Below are 21335 nucleotides of genomic sequence, written 5' to 3'. Positions count from 1 at the left end.
GGCCCGCCTTAACTCCTCCCACAGTGCCCTTACTGCTTTATTCAGTCCGTGGCGCTCTGCGCCACGGGGCTGTTTAAAGATTAGCAGGAGTCAAAGTAGAGATGATTTTCCTAGACCAAATTATTTTTTGAGAGTTGGGTCTATTTCCATATGATCAGCCACACGAGAAATAAACTGCTGGTACCTTATTTCCCAAGTATAAAGGTAAAGGTATCCCCTGTGCAAGCACCAAGTCATGTCTGACCCTTGGGGTGATGCCCTCCAGCGTTTTCATGGCAGACTCAATACGGGGTGGTTTGCCAGTGCCTTTCCCAGTCATTACCGTTTACTCCCCAGCAAGCTGGGTACTCATTTTACCGACCTCGGAAGGATGGAAGGCTGAGTCAACCTTGAGCCGGCTGCTGGGATCGAACTCCCAACCTTGTGGACAGACAGTTTCAGACAGCATTTCTGCCACTTACCACTCTGCGCCACAAGAGACTCTTTACCCGAAGTATACAGGACCCTGAATCAGAGTTGGGCCAGGACACAGGGGGAGGCCAGTCAATAGCTTTTCACCTGGACCCTTCACCCAACATGAAGCACTGTTTGGAAGGTGCCAATTGCCCCACTGGGGAGATGTGCTTGTGGCCCATCTATGTGCCTGTGACTTCCCAACATAGTAAATAGCACCTTCCTCCACAGCTGTTTCTGAGACCGTTATGCACACGTTGGATAATGCACTTTTAATGTGATTTTGTGGTTGAATTTTCCCATATGGAACAGGAAAGTCCACTTCTAAAGAGCAGTGAAAGTGCATTATCCAACATGTGCATAATGACCCAGGTTGGGAACACAGCATGGAGCGGGGGAAGCTGAAGCCTCTTCTCTCCCTGCACTAGAATCCCAATCTGAACTGGAGCCCCACAGACTTGGAAAATTAGCATCCAAAAGCCTGATGTGTGGCTCCTGCTATGTGTTGGGTTGGGGGAATCCACACCAGGTTCTCAACTATTGTCTTCTCTAGTTTGCATTGAAGCTAATGTATTTTAAACCCTGTATTGAGTGCATTACAAATTTTAAAATTACAGGTAAAAACCCTCTAGGTTGAGCTGGCTGGCTTACTGAGCCTTTGGAGGTTGCCTTATTGGGATGCCATCCCTCAATTTCTGCTCCAGAATCCAGCCCTATGGTGCCATTACTCCAGTGAAGCCCTCCGCCCACTATGGGGAAGAATGATACCCCTCAAACTGGGCTCTGTATTCAGTGTCCACAGTGTGCCAAGCTGTCCTCTTAAAGGTGAAAGAACACAGTCAAAATCAATGCACATTGATTTTTACTTTTTCACTTTGTTTGCCCTTGAGATAGCAGGCCAGGTTCTTGAGCCTAATTAAGAGATTAGCAGGCTCCAGTCATTGCCAGAGCACCAGAACAAATGCAGAAATGAGGCTCCTGCAGGCCCTGCCTGCCCCTACAGGTGATGCCAACATGTTGCCCCAATACATCTGCTGTTCCTTATTGGAAAAGAGAGACAATGGCAGGCTGGCTCATCCAGCTGTATCGCTGCTGACTGGAGTTCTGCTGCTCATGACACTGCATGCCTGCTCTGTCCTACTTTGCAGGTGTGAAGAAGTAAGTTGAGAATGCTAGCCTTCTCCTGGATCCCCCAGAATTGCAGCTCATCTCCAGAATACAGGGATCAGTCATCTGGATAAAATGGATGTTCTAGAGGGTGGATTCTGTGGCACTGCACCCCTCAGAGGCCCCTGTCCTCTCCAGGATCCATCCCCAAATCTCCAGGAGTTCTCCAGCCTAGATCATAGAATCATAGAATAATGGGGGTAGGACTAGATGACCCAGGAGGTACCTTCCCCCCATCCCCTGCTGATAACCAGTTGGGGGGGGGGGAGATGGCAACCCTAGAGTGAGGTAGGTCTGATAGAAAAACAGATGGAACAAATGTCTTGTCAAACATCATGGGCATGGATCCTCTCCCTCTGAACACTCATGTGCAACCTCTGTGTATGAACTCCATATAGGTGTGGGGCAGTCAAGGAAATGAAGGAGATCTAGAACCAAACTGAGGCAATGCATAGTTCATCATTTTACTTTCACAAATGGTGGATTAGGATTTTTGTCACACCACTTTTGACTTTAAGAAAATCTCTGCCAAGTCAGACCAAATTCTATCCTGACCAACAGCTGCCAGTCAGCAGCTTGCAAGCAGGGCCTGAAGCTAATGGTTCTCCCTACCCAGTTCCAGCAAAATCAGACTGCCCCAGAACATGGAAGTTCCACTCAATGATTATCCATAATAACCACTGCTAGGCTATCACTGAGTTATCCAGGGGTTCCCAACATTTAGGGCCTGTGGCACCTTCGGAATCCTGACACAGAATGGAAGCCACAGCCACAGTATGTAGAGCTGCTAACTTCCAGGTGGAACCTGGAGATATCCTGGGATTACAAGTAATCTCCAGGCAACAGAGATCTGTTCACCTGGGGGAAATGGCTGCTTTGGATTCAGAAGGTGGACTCTGTGACGTTATACCCCATTGATGTCCCTCCACCCCCCAAATCTCCAAGTATTTCCCAACCGGGAGATGACAACTCTAATAATATGACTGCCACAAAAGTACTACCATAGGCTACAAAGCAATCCACAAAATGTCTGCCACAGCAGATCTTCAGTCATTCAGCAAAATCCCTATGATTTGGTGGAAGCTGCTGCCAAACAAAGTTTTAAAGCTGTCATTCCTTCCAAGGGAATTGATCTCTGTAGTCTGGAAATTAGGTACAGTTCTTGGAGTGCTCCAGCCCCCACCTTGAGGTTAGTAAAGCTACTGGGGAAATCTGTGCGCACATGAAAACTCATACTTGAATAAAACTTTGTAGGTCTTAAAGGTGCCACTAGACTAAAATTTTGTTATGCGCTTGGGAGCTTCTCAGGTACTATTTGAGATGCTACAAAAACCTACAAAACTGGTTCAACTAGAGACCACTGCAGGATGGGGGTGTTATGTATATGCTGAGAAACAACAATTCCACAATAATACTTCCCACTCTCTGAACTGCAGTCTTCTCTGCAGAGGCATATAGTTCAAAATCTAAAATTGCTTAAAATTGGTTTAACTATCTTCCCAAAAGATCCATGGGGACTGTAGTTTTAAAAGCTCCCACAAGCTAATTTCCTGGCTTTCTTGTATTGCCTTAACAATTTAAACATTTTGAAATTATTTAAATCTGAAACATAGACTTGTCCTTCTCAGGCATCATCTGGACAATTAGCACTTTTTATGGACATAGTATATTCTTGCCTTGACCACTATAGCCCAGGCTAGCCTGTTCTTCTCAGATCTCAAAAGCTAATCATGGTCAGCACTGGATAGTACTTGAATGGGAGACCCCCAAGGAATGCCAGGGTCATGACGAGGAGGCAGCCAATGGCAAACCACCTCTTCTTATTGCACAGATCCTCCCAGGAGCTCAGAAGGCCTTACTTGGTTCTTCTTTTCTATCTGTTACTGGCACAACCCTATGAAGTAGGCTAGGTGGAGAGTGGCTAGCCCAAGGTTACTGAGGGAACTGCATAGCCAAGGACTAAATGAGATGCTGGGAGGAGTTCAATGCTTGGAGCTCCCTGAGCTTTTGTTTTTTAAACTCAGTTTTCAGGTCCATAGGTGTCTAATTCAAACTGTGTTTCCCCAGAGGGGGAAATAGTGGTTTCCCAGGCCCATTACAGATCACAAAGATGGCATGGGGGAGGGAATTTGCACACCCTCTCTTCATACCACAAATGTGATCTAAAGTGGGGTTTTGTGTGCCTAAAAATGAAATGTAAACTCTCAGAAACTTGCCTGGTTTATCACTGAATGGGAATTTGGACTTGAGTTATATGATTGACATAACTGCTATATTACAGCAGTTCTCAGAAAGTCCTAGCATTCCTGCCTTTCAAGATTTCATGGTGACTGACCTACTCCTTTTAGCATCTCAGTCCTAAGCAGAGTTATACCTTTCTAAGCCAGTTGTCTTCAATGGATTGAGACGGGTTTAACTCTTCTTGGGATTGCACTGCTAATCTCCTAGGGATAATAATGTATATGTGTAAAGCAATGGAACTAACCATAGCCAACCTGCCCTTCTGTTCCTGCACTGCCCAGTGTCCCACTTTGGAGATAAGGAGAAACAGGCAGGAGTAGGCCAGTGGCAGCACCACCATACTTAGAGCATTTGTTTACCCCGTCTACATTTTTGAAATGTAGGCTTTTTAGATGGCAACATCACAATCTGCATGGAAAGAATGAGAGTTTAAATAAGAATATTTCCAGTGGAAAAAGATGCTAATGTCCTCCAAATAAGACAGTATTCCAAATTTCCCATGACTATTGTTGTCTACCCATCAGATCTACCCACCCCATATTTTATCCATCATGCTTCTCTTTAAACATGAGATAATCCTCTCAAATTATCTGCTAACAACCAATATGACAAGATGCTTAAAGGAGACAAGCAATATGTGAAGTTTTTTGTTTATTTAAGAGAGGTGTTTGTTACAAGTTGACAAATATTTTGACACACAAATACTGTTTCAATCTACCCAATTCATTCACACTAAAATGCATCTAAGTCATGTGCTTGGGAACTGATTTAAAATGTTTTTGGTTGGTTATGGGGAAAACTGATTTTCAATTCACATATTTAAAGCCCTGCCTGTGACCATGGCAGCCCCACTGAACAAGGAAGGCTGCTACAGCCATGGGGTAAAGTAAGATACTTTAGTGACCTTCCTGCGCCTCCCTTGACAGGGAGGCATCAAAGATCACACCCAAATTCCTAGTGGATCGCACAGCAGTAAGCCTTCTAGGCAAAGCAGTTTCACTTCCTCGCGTGACCCCTTCTTATCCAGCCAAAGGACCTCCATCCTGGAGGGTTTGAGTTTCAGATGGCTCTGCTTAAGCCAGATCACTACAGCTCTCAAACATCAGGTGAATGATTCTGGGTGAGAGTCTGGCTATCCATTAGAAAATAGAGCTGGGTGTCATCTGCATACTGGTGGCATCCCAGCCTTGAACTACCAAACCTTGAACTACCTGGGCTAGAGGGTACATGAAGATGTTGAATAGAGTGGGGGGGGGATAGAACTGCACCCTGCGGAGTTGACAAGAATGCAAGTAACTCTCTCCCACTCTGTTTGAAAACAGCCCCACACAACTTGGGCTACATTCACCTGGTACCAGTTGATCACAGAAATGGTGTACTCATCTGTCCCTTTCAAGAATGCAGTGCAAATATGTTCTGACAGACTGAATATTTTGAATGTACCCCCATGCCAAAAGTCTCCCGGCACACATGCAAAGCTGGGGAGCATAGAACACACTCACATACTTGCTTTATATGTGCTGGGAGACTTTACCATCAGCTCTCACTGATTACAAACATGTGACTCCCATGTAGATTCTGAGATGGTATATTCCCACGAGGACTGTACTACGTGCCTCTTCTAAGCATTTGAATCAGCTCTAAGTGTTCTGGAGCAACTCAGTCGTGAAATAACCATGGTAACTCTATTGCTACACTCAGCCTTGGTACCTGAATACTGAAAGGTAGATAATGGAACATCAGATTTTAACACAGGTCTTCACAGGCAATGCTGAAAAGGACTAAAAGGACTTCCAGGACTAAAATAGTCCTAAGCTTAAACTGTTTTCAATATGTGCACTGCTCTTCAAGAAGGGTATAGCCATTTAAAGGTATAATCTCAATTTTAAGCATAGAATACATTTGTCAGACAAAGCCAAATTAGTAAACCCAGTTATTTTGCTTAATGGACCTACCAGCTGTGTTTCTGAACCAGGGACTACTGTCAATGCTACTATTGGCTGGCTGGGAGCAGGCTGTTATTTCAGTTACTCGCGTATAAACCGAGGAGGGCTTTTTAGTGCTAAAAACTGTGCTGAAAAACTCGGCTTATATGTGAGTATATACGGTAGGTGTATCGATCTTCCTGATTCCTGTGGGAACACAAAGTTGCCTAGTGTAGTTTTTTTTACTACTAGATGTAGTAGCTGACTTCCTAAACAGACCAAATCGGGCTGTGTGTATCACACTAAGTTTACTATTCCCTTTGGAAGTTGGGTCATCCTTTCCCAACAAAGTAAGTGATTCGACTAAAAACAAAAGAACTACAGATTGGCCTCTCATTCACAAGAATAGCCAGGCATGTTGCAGCATATCTAGCATAACACATGGCCGTCCAAGGGTTGACAGGGGTGGAAAACAAAGGAAATAAGTCTATGAAGATCCTCTCCTGTATATGCAAGCAGGATTTCTTTATTCTTCTGCTGGACTATAGGCCACAGACCTCCGTAGTCTAAAAGAGATGAAGCTAAGGAACTGGTGGTGGTGATGGTAGTGGTGGTTGCGATGGAACGTGCCGTTAATTCACAGCCAACATATGGCAACACCTGAGGGTTTCAAGCCAAGAGGAGACTGGAGTTGGTTTGCCATCACCAGCCTCTGTGTAGCTGCTCTGGACTTCCTCAGTGGTCTCTCATGCAAGTTCCAGCCAGGAGCAACCCTGCTTAGCTTCCATGATCCTATTTATTTATTTATTTATTTATTTATTTATTTATTTATTTATTTATATTCCACTCTTCCCCAGAGGCTCAGAGTACATCACACTGGTTAAAATACAGAACATAAACATGCATAACAGAAATTTAACATTATAAAATTCTAAATTAGTTAGTTTCAAATTATTCGGAGCAGTCTCCTCCCAAGCAGAAAGATCAGCTTGGGCTTGTTTGGCCCCTCCAGGTCAGGGCACAATGAACCAGGATCTGGAGAATAGAGAACAACCTGGCACCACTTTCTCCCTGAAGCAGTGTATCATCATTATATGCCTCACTTTGTTGTGGGTGCTTAAGGTTATTTTATTAACTTTATTGAATAATTGGAAAGCAAAGTGATATCTTCCCATTTCATGCTGAAAGGGGGGGGGGTGATTTACTGCCCTTTCCCCCCTCCCCCATCCCTCAATTAGGGAGGGAAGGGGAGGCAGATGTCAAGCAGTGGCTGAGGGACAGGATGGCTTGGCATTGATCTTTGTCATATTGACCCCTGGAAGATGCACAAAGAACCCAAAAAGGCCAATTAGCTCTGCTCATCTTGCGCTGCACAGAGGGCAGCTCTGGCTTCTTGCTGAGAGCCCTGAGTGCTGAAGGATAGTATGCTCTCAGCTGAAGCACATCCCAAAGCTTGTCTGGGAGAGGGGTGGGGACTACGTATCAAGGATAAACTGTACTTGTAGAATGGCGAGGGAAGCCTGATCACAGCGCCTGATGGCCGCTTGGCTTTCTCATCCGCGCTTTATTCAGCGGGAGGTGAGGGGAGAGCATTCCAAAAGGATGTATTTTGCTTAGGACTGAAATAAGCATTGTTGAGGTCTAAAAGCAGTTTGATCTTACATAACATATGAGCTGCTGCAATTACACAGGCACCATCGGGTGAGTCGAGGACAGCGTGGCTGCTCTCACAGAGAATTTCCTGGCTTTTGTCAGTTTACGTCAATCTCACTGTTGTTTTAACATGGTTTTTGCTGCTTTTTTTCCCACTAAGCTAGCACCTTTAGAAGGGGGCTTGGGGTAGATAAAAATGAAGAGCATATGAAGACAGCCCATGGACAAGAATGCTGGCTGAAATGGGAAAGTCACTTCAAATCAAAATATACAGAGACATGTTGATTTTTAAAAAAGAAAAACCAACTTTCATTTCTGCAGGACCATTCCCTACTGATGTGGGATTGTTCTTTGTTCAGATGATGGGAGGGGTAAGGGTTAACCTTCAGTGTTCACACACACATACACACACTTGACAAAGAATACTTATGTTCCAAGTGTTTCTCTGCCAAAATCATCTTTAATTATAGACACTTAGGCTCCAGTACACTTTCACTGCAGTCCTCAACATTTTATTTGTTCTTTGCTGTCTCCTTACACAGTATGATTCATGTGCTTTGTACATTGCATCCTGTTTACAGTACATATTCCTACTAAGAGGCATTTATTTAGTGCCAGTGGTATAGCAGGCACTACACAAAACACTGAAATGAAATGGTTCATTCCTAGAGGATGGGTGGTATTTACTAGATGAACAAGAGCAGAGCAGACAGAGAGATAAAAGATTTAAAAACGGGACTGCAGGTGAGAAGGGAGCATCTGCTGGCAGTGCAGGGGCAGATGAGGAGTATCTAGGAGGTTTCTGCATTGGAAAGGAAAAACCTGTGTTCAATTTATCACTTAGTCAACAAGGTCCGGAGTTAACTTTGAGTCATTCATACTCTGAGCCTAATGTACACTGCAGGGTTGTTATGATGACATGAGGAGAACCATGTGTACCACCCTGACCTCCTTGGATGGCATCCAATCCAAAGCATGATAAAAATGAGACAAGTGGACGAGTGGTTACTACAGCCTCTATTGCATCTGCGTATTGTAACATAGTGATTAGGGTGTGCATTTAAGGGGACAGATTTTAAAAGAAATGTGTTCAATGCATCCACAGTCAGAGAATGAAATCTATCTTGGATATTGTCAGCTTTGCTAACAAGGGTGAGTGAGGAGTTATCTTTTAACAGTATGTATGAGATTTATAAACTGTGTGTGTGTGTGTGTGTGTGTATGCAATTGTGCTGGGCCACCAGAAGTAGAATGATGGGATAACATTCCCAAGGTCCATGTGTATCCAGCTCTTTGAATTCCCAGGTTTTATTTTTTGAAATGCAAGTCTCTAGCCTTTTAAATTGCAGAGACATGCCTTTGTCCTTATATCTCTGCTATGGAAAGGGCTAAAGGCTTACTTTTAAAAAATGGAAGTTGGAGATTCATCAGAACCTGATGAACATATTCGTTATAAAATTCTAATATTATTTGTTATTATAGTCCACATAGTGTAATTCACATATAAACAACAAAATAGGACATCCAATGAACAGAGTCTGGACTACAGAAATCAGTAAACAATCAGAAATCGCAAATATCCTAGTGCCAATTTTTTTTCCATTAGACTTCAATGGAAGGGGAGGAAATGGCTGCTGCAGGGACAATCTCAGTGAAAATCTGGGGTATTTGGCTGACATGGCTCCTCTCCATGGAGGATACAATGGACTTTTCACATCTTCCCTATTTTCCTTTGTCATTAAGCATCTGTGCATTGTTGTGAGTTTGCTTTTTTGTTTCCAGTGATTAGAGATATTTTAATATTTTGTTTTTCAGCTGAGCACTTTTCAAAAAGATTGGTAGCTCATTAAATGCAGCTTATTCACAGGAAATGTATGTCTCATTAGTTTTTAATTTATTCTGGTTAGATCAGTATTCTGACCAAGCCTGCTCCCTTTTTGTGCCATATCCTATTTCAATCTGCATATTGCAATCTGAAGAAGTGTTCATGCACATGGAAGCTCACACCCAGAATTAAACTTTGTTGGTCTTAAAGGTGCCACTGGATTCAAGCTTTCTTCGGTTGCTTCAGATCCACCTGAATCTGCCTATTTAAATATTTGCAGAGTGTACATCAATGGTTCCCAACCGTTTTGAGCCTCTGCACACATTTGGAATCCTGAGACAGTTGGGCAGGTGCAACCACAAGATGGCTGCCATAGATGGCTGCTCCAGTTTACCTTCAGTCATACAGTGAACGTCCTTGAGCTGTGCTGGCCCCTGATGCCAAATCAACATGTTAAAAAGTCTGCACAGCTAGTCAAATCTGCAGGCATCAGAAGCTTTGCTGGGCAGAAGTCCCACCTAGCCCTGTCTACTTTCTAAAAACATTTGAGGGTACTATGAAAGGTGCGGATGGGCCCATCAGAGACCCCGGTATAAATCATAAGTTAAGTGAAAGCTATTCTTTACTAATCTGGTTCCTTTTCCTTTACAGTTTCTTATTCTATTCATGCTATCAGGAATTTTGTTATTATCTGCAGTTTGACCTGTAAGTAAGAGTGTGTGAGTGTGTGTGTGTAATCCTCGTCCTATGGTGGTTCTCAGAAGTCAGGTGTTTGTGTATAGTTTGATTTTTTAAAGATGAAACATTTTATGAAGATTGGTGAGCAACTAGAAAAAATGCCCAATTAGAATAAACACACATACACAAACACATTTGAAAAGACCAGTGATAAAAATGGAGTTAGAACAATAGCCAAGATAAAGGCTTTGGGAAACCTTTGTCCAAATGACCTTTATTAGCATTAAGAAAAATCATAAGATAAATAGTATATCATCTATGAACTACTAAGTTCAGTGGGAAAGAACCTCAAAACAGAATGCAATTTAGGACAGGATTGTATGGGCTGTACAAATTATTAGCAGAGCACTAACTAAAACAAGTCTTGTGAAAATCAAACCCTGCTGGTTGAGGTGCTATCAAATAAGAGCTGATTCACAATGATCTCATCTACAGGGCATTCCAGGCAAGAGACAAGCAGAAGTTTTGCCACTGCCTTCCTCTGCATGGCAGCCCCAGTCTTCCTTGCTGGGTGATTTGGGCCATTTACCCTACAGGTTACTTCCCAAAAACATTTAGAATGGGGAACATTATACAGTACTACTTTAAGCAGAGCTACTCCCTTCTAAATCCTCTGAACTCAATGTGGTTAGAAGGATATGCTTCTGCTTTGAGATGGTGCTGTTAATCTCCCTCCGGTATTATTTCCCCATATGAATCATTAAGTTCAAAAATGCCAAGTTAAAGACCAAGGTTTAATCTGTGTATCTAGTTTTTAAGTATGTTGCTAAATCATTCCTAAATTATTGTATTCTAACATGCAGGATGAACTGAAGAGAATCTGATGAAGAAAAGCACCTCTGCCAAAATGAATATATGTCTAATTAGAATGAACTCAAAGATGTAACTTGCATTTATTTGCCCTTAATGATTCAGCACAGTTAAACAGGAATTTAAGAGCCACCTAACTCAAAAAACAAATGAGAGTTCAAAGAATGCAAAAGTATAATGACTAGAATATTGATTCAAGCTGCTTTTCCAGTCCTGGGGGACAATTACCACTAAGTCAACAAAAAGCATGCAGCCCCATGGGAACTGTACATCATGGAAATTTGCTAGAAGGCTGTGTACATTATTATTGAAAGAAGACTTAGAGGGAAGAGGCCCTAGCCGGCAGCATTCTTGCTGAACCGGATGCATGACCCAAGAGTATCCTCTCACCTCAAGCTGTAAAGGACTAGCCCTTTCCAGTTTTCCTGTAATGATTTCCTGTTTCTATAGATTGCCATGGAAACTGGGATGTCCCACTTGAACATGTATAGGACACTGGGTTCGGGGGTGCAGTGGGAGATTAAAGTGGTAATAGATGTCTGTTTTTATCCAAATTTTAAAATCCTTTGTTCCTTTAGAATTGGGGGGGGGGTGTTTTTTGCTTATTGCTGCTGCACAAATACCCATGAGAGTATTCTCCTGGACCAATTTGGATTTTGGTCTTTGTTGTACCACTGACCACTGTTCTGCTTAGCTGGTGCTTTGTTGCCCATGTTGTGACTGCTGCTTTTGACAAAGTTTCCTGAATTAAATTCACTTCCAGAATTAGTTATTAACTTAAAACTTTCCAGATCACCACTAAACAAGGTTCTCAAGATGGTTCACAAAAAAGTTAATAAAATATATTGCGAATATGCAATTACTCAACAATAAAATATAAACAAGTATCAACAAATACTACAAAGTACTAAAAGCAGCAAACAAAATGACTTGAAAACATCACACAAGTATCACATGAAAATACCACTAACTATTCCTAAATAATTGCTAGAAAACGCTGGAAGAATTAAAAAAATCAAGCCATACCTTTTGTGTTTCTGTTGAAGGTGCCTAATAGTGCAATGCTATACAGACTTACTCCAATTGAAGACCACTGAAATCTTAAATTAGAGGAACTTCTGGTAAAACTTCTAGACAGGATAGAGGCAACAGGGAAATATTGTTCATTATCATGTATATGTTACTAAATTTAAAGCCACTGAGACAAACTGAGGCCCTTTCATGGGAAATTAAAACCATAGTGCTGAAGCAATCAAGTTTGCATTTGACTTTCATCAGTTCTCTCTGGAAAATAATATGTTTAAAATTTACATCAGGTATCATGGGCAACCTGAAAATGGGGGTTCAGGTGGGTAGCTGTGTTGGTCTGAAGCAGCACAACAAAGTTCGAGTCCACTGGTAACTTTAAGATCAGCAAAGCTTTTTTCAAGGTGTAAGCTTTCACATTCTGTAGATACATTGACATCTAGGCCATACATACAGGTAGAGGCTGAGTGTAAATTAACAGACAACATAGTGATTATTTGAGTTTGCTAATTTACAGCTCACCCTCTTCCTATACGTATGGATTGGTAGCTTCCATTTCATTGTATCTCAAGAAGTGTGCATGCACATGAAAGCTTATGCCTTACAAAAAACTTTGTTAGTCTTAACGGTGCCACTGGACTCAAACTGTGTTCTACCTGATGTATTGCAGATCAGTGGTGGTCTGTAGACCATAGGTAATTAATATACTCTCTCTTTAGCCTATCCTGTTATTTCTGGTAGCCTGAGAGACATCTCCCTTAGCAGACGGTAAACCTAACCAAATATATTGCCACTGTTTAAAAATAAATCCCTATTCATTATGCTTTAATTTGATAATTTTATCTCAGTCACTACAAGGTTTTGATATAGATACAGGGTAAGGAATCCTATGCAGATGGTTGAGGCAGTGTGAGGAACTGTGGAGAAGAGAGCTATCGCCCCAATCGCTCTCCCACCAGAATCTACAAAGTAGTGGCTTGACTAAGCCACTTTCTTCCCCCTCCTTTCGCCCTCTTTAAATGACCTTCAATCACCTTCCACATCCTGAGCCTTCACAGCATGCCCAGTCTATATCAGGTTGTTTTTAAGGGAGAATAGGAATATTCTTTATTTTTTAGGTGCATGTAGCCATCTTTTTATGCCTACCTGGGGAATCTCAAATATGCAGAAGTACTTAGGATCTGGGAGATCAATATTAAAATCTTTCCTCTACCAAGAAGCTCAGTGGGTGATCTTGGGCTAGTCACTCTCACTTTTCACATAACCTACTTCACAGGGTTGGTGTGATGGTCAATGAAATGAGCTCAATACACAATATATATATATATATATATACTTCCCTGCATTGGTGGTCAGCTTTTAAACATTTGCTGCTGCTAATTCATTTCCAGATCACTTGCTTCCCATTTCATCAGTCTGTTGGCCTGGTATATTGTGTTGTTTTAGGGCCAGACCAGAAGAGAGCCCTCTTGCAGGGCTTGCAGCCTTAAAAGTACCAGGAAGGGAAGTACAGATTAGAAGCACAGCTTGAGGCAGTTAGCTAGAAATCCTTAGGACACTTACCTAAATATTTCAAACACAGCACTCATGATCTTGCCTTCCTCTCTCAACCTTCTATCAATAAACATCACATAAAGTGGATTCCCAACCTATGTAGCGTGAGCTACAGGAGAGCAACCAGCAGGCCATCAGCCAAAGAAATGTATGGAGGTGAAGCGCTATCTCTGCCTCCAATGTCCTGCCCTCACACTCGCCTCCCTCTCCCTTCTCTCAAGGATGGGAGGGGTTTTTTTTTAAGCAAATTGCCTGGAGCAATGAATACAAGTGTGCAGGCAAAGCCAAAAATAAAATATTCCCAAAGTTGTCACACAAAGCATGCCTCTCTGAAGTCCCGAGATTGTAACGAGATTATTTTTCTTAAGTTTCAAGTCTCGTGATTCCATAATGGGTGGCATTCAAAAAGCACTATGATTAGATGCATAGGCATTTCTATTGACAAGTTTTGAATTTTAAAAAATAGTGGGCATCGTGGGCCCTTTAAAACATTGAGAAAAGGGGATTGGTTGCCTGGCTTGATTGACAAGTAGAAGAGAGTCACGTGTAAAGCGCGTTGCTCTCTTCCACCATGTCAAGCGGGCTGTGGGGTATAAGGAAAACGAAACAGCAGCAGATGAAAGCGAGACAGAAAAAAGTTGAGAAATAGCCAGAAGCGTGATCATTTTTAGTGCTACGCCATTATGCTGGCATAATGCTATTTTTTTTAGATATGCAGAAATGCCTTAAGAATACTTGAACACCCAGTGGTGTGGTTCATGCTGTTTGCCAGTCATGAGCAGGGAGCCAGTTCTATTTGTGACTGTTAAGAAGCTTGCCCTTCAGTATTCTTTCCCAACAGTGCAGCAAAACACAACCAGCTTTTCATGCATGTATATTTTTCACACACCAAGGTTCAGTTCCACTCCCCCAACTTACTGCACTACTAGTCCACTCAGCAGGCAAATATTTAAATAGGCAGATTCAGGTGGGTAACTGTGTTGGTCTGAAGCAATGGAACAAAGTTTGAGTCCATTGGCACCTTTAAGATGAACAAAGTTTAATTGTGAATGCACACAAAAGCCACTGGACTCAAACTTTGTTCTATTTAAGTAGGCAGTTATATCAGTCATAAAACATATACATCAGTCCTAAAGAAATGTTCCCCCCCCCCTCATTTCTACAGTACAGTGTTAGAGTAAGTAGAGCTTACTAACATTAAAAGCACTTGATCTGTTTGGATTGGCAGTGTTTTGCATATGCCCAGGGTAGTTGTTGTTGTTTTTTGGGGGGAGGGGGAGTTCAGTCTTGTTTGGCAGACAGTTGAATAATTCAGTACCAAACCACACAGTTACGTTGATGAACTCAAGTCTGATTATCACAGTCAGCCCCTGTACATTCAAATGCTGACCACGAGCAGTAGTGGAGACACGGTTGTGAAAAAATGAAGAAAGTGATCAGGCAGTTTCACTACCACCCCTTCCCAAAGATGTCTTAAGCCCACTGCAGTATCCTTTGGTTCTGAAACCAAAATTTACTTCTGCTCACACTGCCACTGAGTACTCTGTGTGCCTTTTTGCTCATGATTCCATCTCCTGCACAAGCACAACAGGAAGTGGAAGAGATTGTGACTGAAGCACTTAGTACTTTAAAAACTAGGGGTGGCGAAGTGAGAGGTGACTCAGGGCCGTTCCGCATTCGTCCAAAATAGCACAATGGTTACTAATTGAAATTGCTACAGTTTTGCCATTATGCACAATGTCGTTGATGATCTGCAACACTCCTGAAACTGATCTGCAAAAAGCGCTTCGTTGTAGCGCTTTCAGGGAAATCCCCAAAAGTGGATTCACCCTCCGGAAAGCGCTACACTCCTGCAACTAATCTGCAACACTAACGGGAAAGTTCTGTGCGTTACCATTGTTGCGGTTTCTGCAAAGTCCCTCCCCCTGGCTCTCTCCTCTGATCTTCCGGTGAAGCAATCGCCATTTTTTTTTCTCCGAGCGAGCGGAGATCAATGCACCAGCGAGCCTTCGTTTACCCAGCGAGGCTTCCCTGGCTGCAGCCCCTCTGTTTAAAGTCACCAAGCACAAGCATCGCAGAGGCCTGTTGGCTGGTTTATTTTCACTTTATTTTTCACACTGTTTTCGGCTGAAAATCGCGCCCGTCAGGGGGGGGGATTTTTTTTTTTCACTCGGGGGGAGCGTGGCAACGATGAAACGGCAGCTCAAACACCACCTGCTAGCTGGATGGGTCTCTTGCAACGAATAAATACATATTCATTGCAACGGGTGTTTTTTTTTTTTTAACCTTCCTTAAAGGGAAAGGGGCTGTTTGGGAGCATGATAACAGCCACCCATTGGCTGCTTGACGGCCAGGGGCGGGACACAGCTTAGCAATAGCTATTCCTGGCTAGCGATTTTTGCAGAGACCGGAACCCTGTGGGAAACGATAGAAATGCAACTGGATTCCACTACAAAGGCAGGTATGCGTTATGCCGAATTCCACTATTTAAAATGGCAATTTTTCATTCAGCAAACAATTTGCTACATGGATCCCGGTGCGGAATGGAGTTGTCTGATAAGGCTGCTCTTCAGATCTCCAAGCTGCAGTGGCAGTACATTCTGATTGTATCCGGCTGACACAGTTCCAAAACATGTTACTGTCCTGTACAAAACCATCAGTGTAGGCATGACCAAAGAGAGCAAAGGCAGACCAACAAAACAATGGAAAAATGGGTTAGGACTGACAACTGTACCTATAGCCTTGAAAGAGGTTCCTTGCCAACACTCTGTGCTCAGGCAAGCCAAATTCTACACACCAGCAAGGGAGGAACTCTGCAACCTTGAAGAAATTCTAGGAATGAAGCACATTTATAGAATCACTAGTAATCAAGCCCGCTGTACCTAAAATACAGCAGGCGCTAGGCATGAGAGCCCCTGGCAGTCACGCAGAGCGTCAGGCCGCTGGCAAAGGAGCAACTGCGAGCCGCGCTCTGCGCGGCTCGCAGTTACTTCCTTGTTAGCAGGGCGGGAATCGGCCGGGCCAATCGGCAGGTGCTTTGCGCCTGCTGATTGGCCCGGCCGATGGTCTGTCCGGAGGAAGGGGCCAATTGGCACCCTTCCTCATCCCGGACCGAGCCCGCCCTAACTCCTCCCACAAAGCCTTTACGGCTTTATTTAGTCTGCGGTGCCCGCGGCGCCGCTGGCTGTGTTCAGATAGAATCATAGAATCATAGAGTTGGAAGGGGCCATACAGGCCATCTAGTCCAACCCCCTGCTCAATGCAGGATCAGCCCTAAGCATCCTAAGGCATCCAAGAAAAGTGTGCTTGAAGACTGCCAGTGAGGGGGAGCTCACCACCTCCTTAGGCAGCCTATTCCACTGCTGAACTACTCTGACTGTGAATTTCCCCCCCCCTGATATCTAGCCTATATCGTTGTGCTTGTAGTTTAAACCCATTACTGCGTGTCCTTTCCTCTGCAGCCAATGGGAACAGCATCCTGCCCTCCTCCAAATGACAACCTTTCAAATACTCAAAGATGGCTATCATATCCCCTCTTAACCTCCTTTTCTCCAGGCTGAACATTCCCAAGTCCCTCAACCTATATTCATAGGGCTTGGTCCCTTGGCCCCAGATCATCCTTGTCGTTCTCCTCTGTACCGTTTCAATTTTATCTACATCCTTCTTGAAGTAAGGCCTCCAGAACTGCACACAGTACTCCAGGTGTGGTCTGACCAGTGCCGTATACAATGGGACTATGACATCTTGTGATTTTGATGTGATGCCCCTGCTGATACAGCCCAAAATGGCATTCGCATTTCTTAGCGCTGCTATCCACATGTACCCCATGGTCTCGTTCACACACATTTATATAGGCTTTAAATATTTTTAAACAACTTATTCTGCTTTTGTTAGACCTTAGCTGCTCACAGAATTTTGAGATTTTGCACTTTTGTCTGAATACTTTCAAAATCCACATTTTAAATGCAAAGACTTTACAATTTTGAACTTAAGATTTGGACAATGTTGAATGATGATCCCAATTTTGGATGGTATAATTGTTGAATATGCACTGTGTTGGGTCTAACTTAATTCCCACCCACTCCCAGTCACCTGATAGTGAGAGAAAATAATTGCATAAACCCAATGACACTGAAAAACAATGAGATGCTCTCTCACATCCAAACTCATGTGCTTGGAATGTGGTTTGAGTGGATCTATTCAGAGTTCAGTGTATACCTTGCAGGCTGACTTTTCACAGTGCTGTTATGATGGAAGCATGTGGATAAAGTTACAAGTTCAGCACTGGCAAAGCAACAGGACAACTATTCTGTCACATACTTAACTTTTTCACATATACACAAAGAACAATGTCTTGTGTCAGTCCTGCACATTTATATCTAATAGATACAAAACAGGAGACAGACATTTTAAGATGAGATGCAGACAGCCAATGCGTTGAGATTAGGATTGGAAGAAGTGGATTGTCAGTAAATAATTTAAGGGTGAACTGTGAGAAAACATTTGAAATCACAATCCACACAATTCATATTTCGAACTTCAGTTCATTGTAATCCATAATTTGTTTGGAAAGTAAAAAAGAAATGGTACGGGTAAACACAACACATTAATTTAAAAACAAGGCTACAGCTTTTGATTCATCAGTTCATTAGTTAGTTAGTTTCAATTTATTAATAGATAACCCTGTTAAATGGGCACCAGGTTTTCATATATGTGTGTCTGTGTATTTGCTGTATATACACACTAGCAGAAAAACCCGTTGTATCCCTGAATACAATGAGTGCTAGGCCACCCCAACCCCCTGCCTCAGGCAGGTCAGCCAAGGGCTGGAAAGGCCTCAGCAGGCCTTATCAGGGCAGGGTGGGAGGTGCTGGTGGGCAGTCCGCTCCTTCTCCTGCCGCCCCGAGCTGCTTGGGGCAGCACCGACTCCCTCCCACACTGGCCCACAGTCCCAGGCCCTCCTCCCAGCTCCTGTGTTTTGGGCTGGAACCTCTTCCAAATGGAAGAAGTTAGAGGGGGATGCAACCAGGGGCAGGACAACCTTCCTGGTTGGCTGTTTGTTGGATGGACAGCAAATCAGGAATGGGATAGCTGGGACAGCCAACCTTACTGGCAGTTAGGTAGTGAGTCCTAGCTCCTCTCAGCACCCCTTACCAGCTTTATTAATGGTTACAGATTATAGGTGTGTGTGCGTGCAGAGGTAGAGGTGCCATCTTAGAACAGAACTTCCTTTAAGATCCTGAGCTGTAGTTCTGACCCTTTCCCCACTCCCACTCATCTTAGAGGAGGCATTCCATCTCAGAGGGAAGAGAAAGCCTCTTCTACAATGGCCAGAAGGACAAGGGGGGGAAAGGGCTGCTGAGGGAGATACAGTCTGTCTCCTCTCACACAAGGGATGGAATGCATCTCCTAAAGTGCTTCCTGCTGTAGCACATGCATCACCCTCAAGCAACTAGCTGGGACAGTTCATCCACAGAACTGGGTGGTGGCCTCAGCCCTGCTGTGAAAAGGACTGTAAAGGGACTGATAGGCGCCCTACAAGAGTCGTTTCCTCGCAGCTTTCTCCCCTTTCCTTTTGGACGGTTTATTTTTCTGGCAATATACAAGACAAACGCTGAGGAAGTCAACCAGGGAAGAATGATGTGTCCAGGTAATGCTGCCAATCCAATACGAAGCCCACGGAACCAAGGAAAACAAGCGCGCTGGGAGCACCTCACTCCATCCTGGCCCCGGTGCTTCTCGGTTAAGCGACAGACCAGATGTGCAGAGGCAATGAACCACACGCGCGCAGGCCCGCGGGTGAGGCGAGGACAGCGCGTGGGCTTCGGGAGGTGGCCCGGGGATACCCGCCGGGCGGGCGCTTCACGCGGGCCGCAGGGGGCGACCTTCCCTCCGTCACTCGCCGCGTGCCGGGGCCGAGGCGTGCCTTTTAGGAGCCAGGGCTTGCCGAGCCCCCTGCCCGCCGCCGCCCCTGACGTGCTGCAGCTGCGAGGCGTCTGATCCTCCTACATGACCGCTCGGCCTCTCCGTGCCGTCCCTGGCTTCCACGCACCGAGGCCCGAGCCGCTCTCTGCCCTCGGACCACTGTGCGGAGAAGCCGCCTGCTCGGAAACACTCGCGCGCCGACGCCGAGCGCCTGACTCCCCCCCCCCCCGGGAAAGGATCCGGGGGGGGGGCGGGAGGGGGTTAGGATCCCGGGAGCCCCTTGAGCGTCGCGCAGAGCAGCGCTGCTGAAATAGCCGAACGAAGCCGCGCGAGGGCCAGAGCACCGGGCAGGTGTGGCGGGCTGAGGTGGACAACTGCGGTATGTGTTTGTTTGCTTATTTTAAGTCGCTCAGATAACCCAGCAAAGAGAAGCCTGGAGAGCAGGGAGAGGGATCTTCAAACTGGTAGTAACTTTGTTTCAGACTCCGCAGTTGTTGTGGGCATTTCTCTCGGCGGAGGAAATACAAACAACTCCGGTGTGTGGATAAAGTGTTCGCGGAGGGCTTCACCCGCGACAGGTCTTCCCATGACGCACAATGCGGAGCTACTCCTTGTTGAACTGGATAAGATCAAGAGAGGTCTGCGGGATCAGACCAGTGGTCCATCTAGTCCAGCAGCGTGCTTCACACACGGGCCAACCGGATGAGTTGCATCCTGCGCCGTACCTGCCTTCTTCGGGCCGTATTTGAAGGGACTTGCTCAGTTAGTCGGTATTATCCCTGTCCTGGTCAGATAGCAAAGCAACATCAAGTTCACGGACACGGGGAGATGTTTGTGCCTCCTAAACCAGGGGGCGGGAGAGCAGGGAACGGAATAACCGATGTCGACGCCCCGGCCGGGCAACCCCAGAACTCTCCAGAACCCCAGTGACTCTCTGAGGAGGACTCAACGTGGCGTTCAGCTCGGGGCAGCGCCTGGATCTTGCCCATGCACGCGCGCCCCTCTTGTGTCCTCGCAGGGAGGACGGCGGCTCGAGACTTCGGAGTGTCCCTTAGACCGTTGATTGGAGAGGGGAGGGAGCTTAGATTGACATATGGGAGAGGGGAAAGCGACCAATGAGAACGCGGCTTGGGCGCCGAGGCCGCAGACAGGCAAGCCCAAGAGCCAATAGGCGCGAGAGGGCGGGGTTTAGCGGAGGGGACTCGCGGCCAACACCGGTAGCTCGTGTCATTCCCGGTCGGGTAACGCGGCGGCAACGCGGAGGGGGTAGTCAGACGGGAAGGAGGCGGCAGCGTGGTGAGGGCAGGTACCTGGCTTGGGCGTGAGGAGGGCGTCACGGCTTTGCGGAGGGAAAGAGGCGCGCTTACTTGCAGAGGAGACGCTTCTTGAGAGAGAGAGAGACTCATCCGCCTTCTCCCTGCCCTGTCTGCCGGCGACGCTTGGACTCCCCTCCTGGCCCCCTTTATTTCCTGCGACCCCGTCATCCCCCAGGGGAGGCCCCTTCCGTTTGCATGTCTTGGGGTGGGGGCGCTTCCTGGCCAGTCCAGTCCCCGCCACCAGCGCCCGCCGCGTACCCATCCCCGGAGCCGCAGCCACTCACTCACTCACTCACTTTCCCTTCAGATGGCCGCCCCACACACGTCTCCAGGGCGGCTTTGTCTTAGGAGGCTTCCGAGCAGACTCTGCGTGTGTTTTCTCAGGACAGAGGCGCCTCTTCCCCCAAACGCACGTTTTCTGCTCAGTTTGGCAAGCACGGGGGCTGCTTCAAAAGTGCGGCTGTTTACATAAAATAGGGGGGTGGGTGGGGAGGAGATGGAAATAGTGGAGGGGTTGGAAAGAGAGCGAGGAAGATTCCCCCCGCCCCATCACCGTCCAGCAATCACTGCCGCCTGTGTTGACCCACCTTGCGCTTCCAGCCTGGTTTGTGTGTGTGGCTTTCTCGAGACAGGGGCATTTATAAAGCGCAAAATGCCGTTCCACGCAGCTACGGAGGGAAGGTTTAAATCTTTTCCCCATGA

General features: G+C 45.4%; 1 protein-coding gene and 2 long non-coding RNA genes across 12 annotated transcripts in view; 2 read left to right on the top strand and 1 right to left on the bottom strand.

Moving 5' to 3' along the window:
* Positions 1-12071, top strand: part of LOC143835887 (uncharacterized) — a 20559-nt gene extending 8488 nt beyond the window's left edge. Inside the window, exons 4-5 of one of the 5 annotated variants that reach the window (XR_013230385.1) lie at positions 9916-9969; positions 10806-12071. This is a non-coding gene — a long non-coding RNA (uncharacterized LOC143835887). The remainder of the gene's footprint in view (positions 1-9915; positions 9970-10805) is intronic. The other 4 variants (XR_013230384.1, XR_013230386.1, XR_013230383.1 and 1 more) reach the window with 4 other exon arrangements.
* On the bottom strand, positions 11824-21335 carry LOC143835888 (uncharacterized). The gene is made up of 4 exons (XR_013230389.1): positions 21221-21335; positions 20930-21093; positions 16127-16224; positions 11824-13323 (listed from the first exon to the last, which is right to left on the bottom strand). It is a non-coding gene; the product is annotated as an uncharacterized LOC143835888 (long non-coding RNA).
* The window catches only part of FKBP5 (FKBP prolyl isomerase 5), a 75339-nt gene continuing 73022 nt past the window's right edge, over positions 19019-21335 (top strand). For 3 of the 6 annotated variants that reach the window (XR_013230382.1, XM_077334296.1, XM_077334300.1), the window contains exon 1: positions 20486-20613. The gene's annotated coding sequence lies outside the window, so the exon portion shown is untranslated. Of the gene's footprint in view, positions 19043-19366; positions 19697-20485; positions 20624-21335 lie in introns of those variants that run through there. The other 3 variants (XM_077334299.1, XM_077334297.1, XM_077334298.1) reach the window with 3 other exon arrangements.

Source organism: Paroedura picta, chromosome 4 (assembly GCF_049243985.1).
Source record: "Paroedura picta isolate Pp20150507F chromosome 4, Ppicta_v3.0, whole genome shotgun sequence".
In the NCBI taxonomy this organism is placed as follows: domain Eukaryota; kingdom Metazoa; phylum Chordata; class Lepidosauria; order Squamata; family Gekkonidae; genus Paroedura; species Paroedura picta.
This window is presented reverse-complemented; position numbering and strand designations above follow the sequence as displayed.